The sequence below is a fragment of the Parasteatoda tepidariorum genome, chromosome 6 (genome assembly GCF_043381705.1).
Source record: "Parasteatoda tepidariorum isolate YZ-2023 chromosome 6, CAS_Ptep_4.0, whole genome shotgun sequence".
NCBI classification, from domain to species: Eukaryota; Metazoa; Arthropoda; class Arachnida; order Araneae; family Theridiidae; genus Parasteatoda; species Parasteatoda tepidariorum.
The window spans coordinates 23,870,274-23,884,329 of record NC_092209.1 but is presented as its reverse complement, the minus strand read 5'-3'; positions in this window follow the sequence as shown (position 1 = coordinate 23,884,329).

Below are 14,056 nucleotides of genomic sequence, written 5' to 3'. Positions count from 1 at the left end.
ATTTTATATTTTAGTACAAATATAATTCCGATAATATAACAGATTTTTTGTAACTATTAGACTGTTTGAAAAAGTAGAAGAATATATTTCTGCTTGTAATTACACAATTAAAAAAAACTAAAAACGTTTCTGAGTATATGAGACAACTACGATGCATGCAATTTTCAAAAACGTTTCTGAATATTTTGGAAACGTCTGATTCAGTCTCATGCTTTTGAAAACAAAAGAAATGTTTCTCGATTGATCTCAGTTGATGCTATTAACTAAAATTCTCAGAAACATTTTTATAGAGTCAAACTTAGTTTCTGAATTTTTTTGCGGTGTAGAACGTCAGAAAAAAATATATAAAAGGGACATTGGTGTCCCTGCTGCGTCAAAGGTTTAACCTCAGAACTCTTGAGGAAACAAATTCACCTTTTGAAAAAGTCAATATTTTCATGTAATTATCCAACTGTTTTAAAATTTAATTTTTTTTTTGGATAGTGTCAGCTTTGCGTTTATCGATCAGCAAAGTATCAATATCAATTGTGCTGACAAAGCAGATACAAAAACAACAAAAATAGGTAGAATCTATTTATTGGTTTGCATATAGATATTTGCAACATTTTCTGTCGGTTTACTCACAATTCCGTACTATAGCACCGTAATTAATGAAAAGACAGATGCAAAGCCTAACCTTGCTTCCTTTCATTGCTAATCTTCATTTGATTTTTTAATAAATTTGAACTAAGGAGAATTTACAAAAATTTTCTATACGGACAAACGCGCAAAGCGTTCTACTTACAAACGTTCGCGGTAAAAAAAATCCAAGATAATTTGTGCCAATTACTATTTGGAATTGTAGATTTTCTAGTACCATTAATCTTTTTTGCAGTATATTGGGAAATTAATTTCGATTAGTGTTAATAAAAGACTATGAAAGTCAAATGCTGATCCAGCCATGACCGGTATTCCCCAATTTTACATATATCTTCTTTAAAAACGGGATGGTACAGGCTAGTGAGCGTTCTCGGCTAAATAAAAGGTTTGAATTGATTCAAACCTCCACCTGGTGTCTAAATACATATCAACCTGCATAGTTTCAGTAATTTTCTATCAAAGGCTTCACAGTAAATATTTATCAAAAATTAAACTTATAAAAGAAAAATTAAATATAAAATAATGAACTTTATTAATATTAGGAAACTATTAATATCAGTTTAATTCAATACAGTTGCTATATAGTACAATTTAGAGATTCGTAATGATGCAGATTTCCTTTTACTTTTTAGACTGTTAATACGCAATCACTAATAATTAGGCTATATCTAAAGTATTCTTATATATGATTTTTTCAGGTGCTTAGCAGCTTTAAAAACATTTCTTATTTCTTAACATTTATTATAATTATTGTTATTATAGACGAAAACATGTCTTTCCATTGTTATTTAATGTTAGAGGAATAAAGTTGTATATTTCTGAAACCACTGCATCAAATAGAACTGGATATGAATGATAATTTCACTAAACTCTCAAAAGCGACCATCACGACCATTATTAAAGTTTATTTGACCAGTTAATATGACTGGGGAAATAAAAATAAATAAATAGATGGTATATAATAAAGGAAACCGTATGATGGCAACTGACGAAAACACGGATAACATTCAGAAACTTAAGTTTTCTATAGAAAAAAAGTATTGAAAGAGAGGAGAATGTTTACACGCTAGATCTGCAGGAAAGAAGAATAAAAAGTTCTAAAAAGAAATCCACAGAAGCACTCAATTTTCGTGTAAACACATCATTCTTCATTCGAAATTGAATTGGAGTTTTCTTTCCTTCTTCGACCCTAATCGTAATAGTTTCATACCTTTTTTTTAGCTTCTTTTCTTCTACTTTTTTCTATGAAATGTGAAAAATTGTCACAAACATTTCAGTTTTTGCATGTCACGCAAATAAGAAAACAGATTTTACTTCAAAGAACAAGTCAGTTTAAATTTCTGACATGTTTTACTGTCTAAAAAATCATGTTCAAGTATTTTGCACAAAAAAAAAAAATATTACTTAAATATTTTTGTCAAATAAAATGTTCTAGTGGTTGCTTTTTATTATTTTTCGAATTAATTATGATTTTCTACATAACGGTTACTGAAAGCCTTTACTGTTTACCCACAAAACATTTGAAACTATTCTGAATGAATTGTTCCCAAAACAGCCCAATGTGAGCCATTCGGGGTCATGGAGATTATGACTCTTTTGTGAAAAACGGCAATAAGGTCAGCACTGCGCACAGACTGTCTTTATTTCCCAGAAAAACTGGTACTTATTGATTTGAAGCAGGATGAGATACAAGCCGCCACTGGAGATCGAACCCAATCTCTTCACAATGACGTGGTGTAATGACGTTTAGTACCTGAACCACTTAGCCATCGCGGCTTATTCCGAATAAAGTACCACAAAATTTTAAAAATAAGCAAAACATTTTAGCGCAAGTCAGTTCTTGGCTAAGATTTTTATGGTACATTCCGAACAATGAGATTTTGAAACAATGACATTGATGAAGATCTAGCAAGAAAATCTTAAAAATCTTTCAAAAATCTGCAAAATTGACATGTGAATGGAAAAAAAGTAAGTATTAACCCCTTGGGGACGGGTGATTCAGAAAAGCATTCGTACAAAATCAGAATCAAGTTGCAATTAAATAAAAAACGGTAACTTAAATGTAGTCGTTACTAATTTGACAGACTTACTTTGCTTTTATTTTAATTATTGTTAGTTTAATCATATATATAATCAATGTTAATTCAAAGTATAACTAAATAGTTTTATTTTGAACAAAGTAATGGTGAATTAAATAAATCAAAAAATTATAACTCCGCCTACAAATAAACTGCTAAAGAAATACTTTGATTACCAGTTTTATCTTCTTAGCCTGATTGATACGGTTTTTTGCTGTCACGTATTTGTGACAGTCGGCGCGAAAGGGTTAAAGTGCATGATATTCATACAATGTTGTTTTTAAGCTGTTGAAAAATAAAAATTCGATCTCAATTGTAATTTGTTTATCATATAACTTTTACATGATAAACATCCACCTCAAAAAGCGTAAAAAAATTAATAAATATACTATTAGTTAATACCTTTTCACACTGTCTTAAAAACAGAACACTTCAGAAAATATAAGTATTCAGACTTGATCTTCCAGAAACGTAACCCCTTGCGGACGGGTGATTCATAAAAGCATTCGTACAAAATCAGAATCAGGATGTAAATAAATAAAAAACGGTAGCTTAAATGTAGTCGTTGCTAATTTGACAGACTTACTTTGCTTTTACTTTAATTATTGTTAGTTTAATCATATATATAATCAATGTGAGTTCAAAGTATAACTAAATACTTTTATTTTGAACTAAAGTAATGGTGAATTAATTAAATCAAACAATTATAACCCCGCACCACAAATAAACTGCTAAACAATTACTTTGATTATCAGTTTTATCTTTTTACCCTGGTTGATACGGTTTTCATACCTGCCAACTTTCACTCTTTCCGATAATGGACTTTCAGAATGGTTCTAAAACAATAAACGAAAAACAATGTGACTCGAAAATGTATTTTTATTTTGATCCCGTTGAAATTCGCTTGCGCAAGGATTATTATGCTTTCATATATTTATTGTAATTATTTATATATAGTGGTGGTCAAACTCATTTATAATTATCATTATAAATCAAAAAGTTAATTGAACAACCTGAGCATTGCTACCACTTTAAATATGAAAATAAAATCTTCCGGAAAATCCGGAAGAGTTGGCAGGTATGGGTTTTAAGCTGGCACGTATTTGTGACAGTCGGCGCGAAAGCGTTAAACTTTTTTAAGTAGAATAAAATAAAATCGACTGAAGTTGGAAAAAAAATTTCAGAAGCATTTGACCTACTAAATATAACTCCAAACAATTCCCCACCCATCTTTAAATATAACATATCATTTTCAATTCCCTTGCAGATAGACTAACACACAATTTAACGTTAGTTTAAACTCCCACACAAATCCAGTACATATTTCACTTTATTAAAATCTGCAAAGCTATTTTCTCTGTTCGTCTCAGGTACAGGTATTAAAGTCTTTAATGAAAGTTTGACTCTCGTCTTTAAAACGCTCTTCCTCAAAACCGGGATATAGAATGAACTGAATTCAGGAAACAGCTCTAAGAGCTGTGAGTGATAAGACGAACGGAGGAAATGGGTAACTCCACATTTACGCCATTTGATCCCCATACTTCACTGTGTACAATGGAGCTGAGAGTTTATCACTCACTTCCTACTCTCGGTTGAAGTACGGTTTCCCCTTTGTGCCATAAGGTAAATGAATACACGGTTTCAAAGCAGACCAACTCTTATCGTTGAATTCTGGTGAGATTTGATGACACCTCTAATTTTCGAGTGATGAATATAACATGTCGGGTCTGAATTCTGCTTCCGTGTTCTATAGATTCAAAAGGGATAACTTGTCTTCGAGCGTTTAAGTTATTAATTCAGTTGACTTTTATCGGAACTTTATAAATAAATGATGCAAGTAACAGGTTGTTACAAGTAAATATTTTATCGTTACAGCTTTGTTGTGATTAAATATTCAGTTCTGTAGTCCACTTAAGAGAACTTAATACAGGGATGTCAACAGCTTCATTTTCGCGAAGGTTATAATAAATTGGTTGGGGATAAAATAGTAAAACATGTAGAATAACGATATTTATACTTACTTTTTAAGAGTGTCATCACGAGAATTGGCAGTGAAGTTGCATTTTATATGATACTTTGAATTTTTGATATAAAGTGATGCGAAAATTACTTAAAATAAAAAAAATATTAAACCATACCTGCCAACTTTTAATCCTTTCGAAGATGATTTTTCCCAGTGATAGTAAAATAGAATTTGTATTACAATTTTTGGTAGAAACAAACGCTGTACTTTGAAAAAGCTAATAAGGACAACCTTAAACTGTATAAAATATCTGGGCACCTGAGGCCCTTTTCCCATTCATCTTGAGCTTGATCTGTGTGGTGCTTCGTTGAGGTTGTGAAATGCAAATGAAGTATTCATGTGGATCATTGAGGTTCTGACTGTGTAATTACATGCAGTAGGGTGATGAGATTATATTGTGAAAGTATGAACTTTAGCTAATCCGATATGATGAAAATGAGGTTATGATTATGCTATTGCATACCTGCCAACTTTTACGCATTTGGCGTAAAATTTAATTTTTATATTTAAAGTGGTAGTAAATATAGACTATTTTTTCTTTTATAAACTAAATTTTTAAATGATTTTCATCAGCACTATTCTTAAGAAAATTAAGCATATATATTAATATGTGTTACCATCATGGTAGGCAGCTTAAGCTTTTTCAAATACAACGTATTTTTTTGCTTAAAATTGAAATTTTTATTCCATTTTAATACCACTGGGAAAAATCATAATGGAAGGGATTAAAAGTTGGCAGGTATGCTATTGATAATAAGGACATGCACGACAATGTTACATATGAATATATATGCTTAATTTTTAAAAAATAGTGGTGGTCTAATAGATAATAAATTAAATTTACTAATACAAGGAATATATAAAAAGCATACATTTTACTACCACTTTAATTATCGAAATAAAATTTTACGCCAAATGCGTAGAAGTTGACAGGTATGTAAACTAAAAAATATCTTAAATTTCACTTTTACTAGGAAATATGTTTTTAAAAAAAGGAGAAAGTAGGCTTCTATGGCGATATAAGGTATGAAATTATTAGTCATAAGTTTCCATATCCTGTAATTTTTTTCAAAAGAACGCAACAAAAAATGGATTAGAAAATACAACTTACACTATAAATATTTTTTTCTTGAAAATAAATACACAGTGAATTAAATAAATGAATACTGAAAATTTTAATATTTACAGATTTAAGACAAAAAACTAGAAGTAAAGCTATTTTCTAACAACCTCGTTACCAAGATATATTAAAAGTTATAATGTATATAAACGGGAGTTTCTTGTGTATGCATTCTCATACCTGCCAACTTTTAATCCCTTCCATTATCATTTTTCCCAGTGGTATTATAATGGAATTAAAACTTCAATTTTAAGCAAACAAATACGTTGTATTTGAGAAAACTTAACTTGACATCCATGATAGTAACGCATATTAATATCTGTGCTTAATTTTTGTAAGAATAGTGGTGATCAATATCATTTAAAATTATAAAAGAAAAAAAAATAGTATATAATTACTACCACTTTAAATATGAAAATAAAATCTTCCGCAAAATCAGGAAGAGTCGGCAGGTAAGCATTCTAGTAATGCCAGACTTTTCTCCTCGCCAAAATCAAACGAATAAATGATCATTCCTGATTTTCCGGAAGATTTTATTTTCATATTCAAAGTGGTAGTAAATATATATTATTTTTTTCTTTTATAAACTTAATTTTTTAATGATTTTAATCACCACTATTCTCAGAAAAATTAAGCACATATATAAATATGCGTTACTATCATGGTTGTCAACTTACGTTTTCTCAAATACAACGCATTTGTTTGCTTAAAGTTGAAGTTTTAATTCCATTTTAATACCACTGGGAAAAATTGTAATGGAAGGGATTAAAAGTTGGCAGGTATGATTTTAGTACAAGGTTGGTTGTTCCTAGAAGCGTGGGTGAAAGCGAGACGAAAAGTTTAGTTCATTTCAGTTTTATCTAGTTTTCGGACGGCATACCTTCCAGCCGTTACGCATTTGGCGTAAAATTTTATTTTTATATTAAATGTGGTAGTAAATATATACTATTTTTTTTCTTTTACAAACTTATTTTAAAAATGATTTTGATCACCAATATTCTCAAAAAAAATAGGCATATACCATAATATGCGTTACTATCATGGTAGTCAGCTAAAGCCTTTTAAAATATAACGTATTATTTGCTTACAATTGAAATTTTAATTCCATTTCACCACTACTGGGAAAAAACATAATGGAACGGATCAAAAGTTGGAAGGAATAGATCTCTTTTCTTCTTTTAACTATTTAACATTATATCCTCCTTTTTTTCTGAGAAATAATAAGTTTTATATAAATATGCCATAACTGTAAGAAAAATCTCGGTAGTTACAGAAATTTAATTTTTCTAGGAAAAAAAATGCTAGAATGAAATGTCATTCATACCAGTTTTTGCTCCTTTCCGCGTGTGTATATATCGTCTTTCAGTCTTGCCTAAAGTGAGAATATTTTGTCGTCTTTTTCTTTTAAGAATTAATTACAGAGCTAATTGTGCTTTGTAAAAGAAGTAGAATTAGTAGTTAAACCTGATTATTTTCTCAATTTTAGGTAGGGGTAAATAATTTTTGATCGCCAAGACATATTAAAAGTTAAAGCTTACATTAAGGATGAATTACATTTTCAAGATATCACTGAAAATGTTCTACTTTTAAAATCCATTAAGTTTAGAATACTCTAAACACTTACAGCTGCTGTTTTTTACAATTTTTTGGTTACGAATTTTCGCAGCGGTAGCACCATAACAATTAATTTTAAAATTGTAAGCTGGAACTAAATTAACTAAGCAAACACTTAGTGTTTTTATGAGTATTAATAGAGCTTTGATAAATTTATTTAAACTATTTATATATAGTGTTGATCAAAATCATTTAAAAGAAAGTATGCTAAGCAAAGATAAAAAATCTTATGTATATATTTTGGAATCACTTATAAAGAGAGAATCTATTATATATAATTCTCTTACGTGGCTCCCAAATTTTGGCTGTATTTCTTTTCCGCCGGTGGCAACGTTTGCTTTGTTTTGAAAACACCAAAGCATTCTGCCTTTTAATGATGTGTTTCTGATCTAATATATATAATTCTCTTACGTGGCTCCCAAATTTTGGCTGAAGTACTTTGTACAACTAAATAAGATTCTTTTCACANAGCGAAATTAAAATTTCATGTAGTATTCAGAGATGCAAACTTGTTCCGGATTAAGATTTTATAGTGGTAGCAAAATTTATGTTTTTATCTAAAAACGGATGCCAACAACTCCGCTTTCTCCAAAAATTCTTATAAATTACTAATAAATTAAAAAGTAAAACTTCCAGAATAACTGACATTTTCACTGAGGACCAACTCTCTAAAAGTCCCACAACGAAATCAAACAAAAAGTCAACAACAAAAAAGCTGCATTTTACATCAGGCTTTGTAAGTTTGATATGGTTGTGATGGAAAAATAATTTAAAATCAAATTTATTAAATTAAAAATAACTTAATTTTCACTTACCACTTGAAATTATTTTTTTTCTGTGTATGTCTTTTGCTTCAGCAATTTCAATTCATAGGATTTTTAACTACCAATACTTCTAAATAATTCAAAGACTTATTAAAACGTCACTTTTAAGGTAGTTATTTTGAGTTGAGCGTTTTAATATGTTAGTTACCTAAGTTAGGAGAAACTTAGTTTATAGTAAAAAAAGTATAGTATATAGCTTTCTACAGATTTCTCTAAATATTTTTTTAAAATATGGAACAGTTGGCATCTTTGGACGATAAGGCAATTGGCAGCTTTGTAGTCATCCGTGCTCATTGGTATTGTGAAATAACTATGACAGTAATTTCTTTTTTTGCTATGTTCAATTTTTAATTACATCTATTTTATTTCCATAATACTTTTAAACCTTTTATGTCACAAACATATACTGTTCATTCGAAATCCAGCCATTACTTTGAATCAATTTAGTAAATATTTGGTAATTATATGTAATTGTTGTTGCGGTTATTGTTTCGTTTTTTATTTAGGTAAGAAATATTTTAAAAAAAAGTATTTATGTTCAATTCAATTAAGTAAATTATTTTTTGTATTATTTATTGCAATTAAATTTGAACATATTTTACTCAAAAGAAATGAATACGTAACTCCAACAACAATATTTAATGACCAAAAGATTTTCAGAATTATATTTTAAGCGTCAGCAAACTGTTATTAAATAAGTATTAATAATTGGATATCATAACAAAACATGCCTCATTTAATTCGCCAAGTTTCTTTTCCATAAATACGTAATTACTTAAGATTTAAGGGGTAAAATATATCAAATAAACATTTATTATAACGAACATTATTTTTCTTTGAAAAAAGAAATGAAAAAATAATTAAAGTCAATCGGTTTCACGATGCATAGCTAGTCTTACATGAACTGATTAACATTTGTAGTCACAATGATCAATCTTACCGGGAAGAACACACTTTCAAGACGAATTAATGTGCTTTATGATTTAGGATGTTAAATATTGTAAATAAACGTTTATTTTCAAGTTCATTACATTTTAAGAAAAAAAATAGAAATGAAAAAAATTTAAATGCAAAAAATAATTAAAGACAATCGGATTCGTGATGCTGAGCTGGTCTTCCATAAACAAATTACATAGGTAGTCACAATGGTCAATCTTACCAGGAAGAAAACGCTTTGAAGACGAATCGATGATATTTGGGATTTAGGTTGTTAACTATTGTAAATGAACGTTTATTTTCAAGGTCATTATCTTTTAAGAAAAGAAAAAAATAGAAACGAAAAAAAAATTGAAGTGAAAAAACAGTTAAAGCCAATCGGATTCGTGATGCTGAGCTGATATTTCATAAACTAATTAACATTTGTAGTCACAATGGTCATTTCTACAGGGAAGAAAACGCTTTGACGACGAATCAAAGAGCTTTAGGATTTAAATATTTTTAAACGCTTATTTTCACGGACATTATCTTCTCTTCAAAAAAGAATAAACGAAACGAAAAATAATTAAAGCCAATCGGTTTCGTGATGCTTAGCTGGTCTTCCATAAACAAATTACGTAGGTAGTCACAATGGTCAATCTCACCTGGAGGAAAACGCTTTGAAGACGAATCGATGATATTTAGGATGTTAAATATTGTAAATGAACGTTTAATTTCAAGGTCATTATCTTTTACGAAGAGAAAAAAAGAGAAATGAAAAAAAAAATAGAAATGAAAAAATAGTTGAAGCCAATCGGATTCGCGATGCTTAGCTGATAAGCAAATTAACATTTGTAGTCACAATGGTCAATTCTTACATGGAAGAAAACGCTTTGACGACGAATCAAAGAGCTTTGGGTTTTAAATATTGTAAATAAACGCTTATTTTCACGGACATTATCTTCTCTTCAAAAAAGAATGAACGAAACGAAAAATAATTAAAGCCAATCGGTTTCGTGATGCTTAGCTGGTCTTCCATAAACAAATTACATAGGTAGTCACAATGGTCAATCTCACCTGGAGGAAAACGCTTTGAAGACGAATCGATGATATTTAGGATGTAAATATTGTAAATGAACGTTTAATTTCAAGGTCATTATCTTTTACGAAAAGAAAAAAATAGAAATGAAAAAAAAATAGAAATGAAAAAACAGTTGAAGCCAATCGGATTCGTGATGCTTAGCTGATAAGCAAATTAACATTTGTAGTCACAATGGTCAATTCTTACATGGAAGAAAACCCTTTGACGACGAATCAAAGAGCTTTAGGATTTAAATATTGTAAATAAACGCTTATTTTCACGGACATTATCTTCTCTTCAAGAAAGGAATGAACGAAACGAAAAATAATTAAAGCCAATCGGTTTCGTGATGCTTAGCTGGTCTTCCATAAACTAATTAACATTTGTAGTCACAATGGTCAATCTTACCGGGAAGAAAACGCTTAGACGACGAATCGATGAGCCCAATCGATAACTTTCACACCATCTTCATTCACAGAACATTAGAGTGACCTCCGATTTCTCCTTCACATTGAGGAACATCTGTTCTCAGTTCTGTTTACTTACATAATTGCACTCAGTTATTGCCTTTTTTTTTTCGTTAAAAGGGTAGTGATAAGAGTAACCCTTGAATTCATTTATGTTTTTATTTGCCCAATAGTGAAAGTCTGGTTTAAAATTTGCAGGGAAATAAGGTTCATTTAAAATAATTTTTATTGTTTTCAACTTTTTAATTTATTTTTTTTTATTTTCGCATTCTGATGAATGCATTAAGATCAAAATTCTAAAGCCTTATATTTAGTTTGAATATTATGGAAACCAAGAACCTATTAACCCATTGACACAGATGGGACACCGGTGTCCTTTTTATATAATTTTTTTTGAAGATATAATTACAAACAAAAAGGCTTTTTGGTATATTTAATGAAAAGAAAAAAACAATCTAACATTTAGATAAAAAAAAGTTTGAACCTACAGTAAGATTCGGCACTCCAATAGTTGATCTGTTGGATTAACGGAATTGTACTTTAACTAAAAAATAAAATCTTAAAAAAAAAAGTAGTTGGAAAATTATTTTTTTATTCATGTGCAAAAATTTACCAAAAATTGGTTTGGTTAATTAAAGAAATTTCTATGATGAATAACAGCTTCTCTTAGATCTAAATAACTGCAAATAAGAGCAAATTTAAAAAATTATTGTGTAGAAGTGAGCTGCGTTTGGAAGATTTTACCTTTAACGCAGAAAGACACACCGATGTCCAAATTATATGTTTTTCTTTTGACGCTCTAATTTTAAACGAAAGTCTACCTACACTTTTTTTTAATTATGAAAAATTGTCTAATATGTAGTTAATGAAAGAATCTGTTAGATTATCGGAATTATATTTGTACTGAAATATAAAATTAAAAAAAAATAGTTTGAAAACAATTGCATTTATTCATATTCAAAAATTTATCAATACTTGACGTTTTAATTTAAATAAATTTAAAAAACGAATAACGGTTACAATTACGATGGAATCTCTTTACTTTCTTTATAAATTAAAATATTTTTCTTTTGCAAAATTATTATAATAGTATATTTTAATAAATCGAAATTTTAAGAAAAATTGTATACCACAATAAATAAATTATTAAAATATTTATTAAAAATCATGAACTTTTTTGATTTTGTATATGGCCAAAATTATAAAACAACTAAAAATGTAAGAAGTGGTTAATTGAGAAGTGGAATTGTACTTAGGGGCCGTTCAAAAAGTACGTACATCCCGAAGGGGGGAGGGGATTTGCTATTATGTACGGTTTTGTACAAAGTACGTACTTTATAAACATACACCAAATTTAAATTTGACTTTATCCTACACACTCCTTAAGTAAATATTTAAAACATAATTATTTTAATTTTTATGAAAAAGGGGGGTAGACTAATAAAATGTACGTACTCTAAGGGCCTTAGACAGTAATGTAAGACCTTATGTACAGTAATGTACGAAGGGGGGGAGGGGTTTGAAATTTCTCCATTTTTGTGTACGTACTTTTTGAACGGCCCCTTATATATATTTCATTTCTTAAATTGTTTAATCGTGACTACCATCATGGCATACATTGTAAATTATTCATGTTAAAAACTAATAAATCCTTTGTAGTCGCCTTCAATAATAGTAAACTGAAAGAAATATACGAGAAAAGTTTTTAAAATTAATCTTTTAATTGATTTTTGCTTTTTATTAATTACCACTTCTCAGCCACTGTGGTATCCTTGCTAAGAGAACTATGTTTAAAACTCTTCTGCTTCATTTCACTACCACGTGATTTCGCTAAGAGTTTGTTGGATGGTCTTTCCATTAAACTGCGCAATTGAGTGATTTACCTAGATAATTTACTAATTAACGGTTTCCGTATCGTTAAGTTCGTAGGTTTGTATCTCTTATTTATTATTAAATAGTAAAAAATAAATAATGTGTTAATTTCAATAAATTTTTTAATTGAGTTGTTCTATGAGTGTTGTTCTTCAGTGTACGATTTGTTCTATGAACTAATTTGTTGATTGTATCTTTAGATATTTAATTGTCATGCTAACTTAAGCAAGCAAGAGCGCTGTTGTTGTTCTCCTAATTTTTATTTTCTCCTAAACGAGTGCCTTGCGGGTGATATGCAGACTAATGAGTGCCTGGGTAATTTTTAGATTATCTAGGTAATTATAGAAAGGAAAACAGTTTTTGACACTTTAACGGATCATCTTAGTTAGTCTGCACATTGCAGAGATGCGCCAACTACTCCGGACAAGCCAAAATAATTTTTAAAAAAAACAGTAATTAACTACATAGTCAATTTTGCAAATATTTGACTATTTTTGCTTGCTATATAAAAGGTATAGCATGACGTAAGCACCATATAAATGGTGAATTATATAAGCCTACGAATTATTTAGAAATAATGGTGCATAAAAATCTGCTAAATTGAATTTATTAAACCAAGAATCCCAATTGATAAACTATCACTTTAAAGTATATATTTTTTGCTGTCCGGAGCAAGTTGTCATCTCTGACATTGCCTAGGTAATCTGTAGAATAACTGATTATTGCCTTTCAACGGTTCTTATTCTATTTTTTTTTTAATTATTAGCATTAGTTAAATTAATCTACATGATTTTGATATCGTGAAACATACTTTAGTAAGAAAGGTCACATATATTTGATAAAGCATTTAAATTGTAATAATAAAGACAAGAAATATTTTTATTTCATTTCACTAAGACTAGGATTAGGAAACTAAGACTAGGATTAGGATTATTAAGACTAGGAAAATTATTTAAAACACGTTTTAAATAGAATATAATTAAGAAAATATTTCAAAATATTTATCTAAACCTAGTTCGGCTTAATGATCTCATTGCTGGTATGTTTTTCAATTAAATCTTTAATTGAACCTTATTAAATACAAATTATAAAGTAATCTATTAAAAGGAAGTAATATTTTGAACGGATGGTCAGCGAACACGACTAGTAAAATTGTTTTTACTTTTAAGGTGATTTTGTTGCAAAACTTTCAGTCAAAAGATTTACCATATTTCACTTTTTGTATAAGATAAGAAGTCATGCAATCTATTCATTTCTATTTTATTAATTAAAAGAGTCCCTTTAGTGGTCAATTTAAAAATATTCATACTAAGGTTCAATAGTGACGTGTTAGGTAGAATTTTCTTCCTCAATAATGAAAATATAAAGATGCTAAAATTTATACACTATATGTATCTAATAATCTTAATAATATATATATATA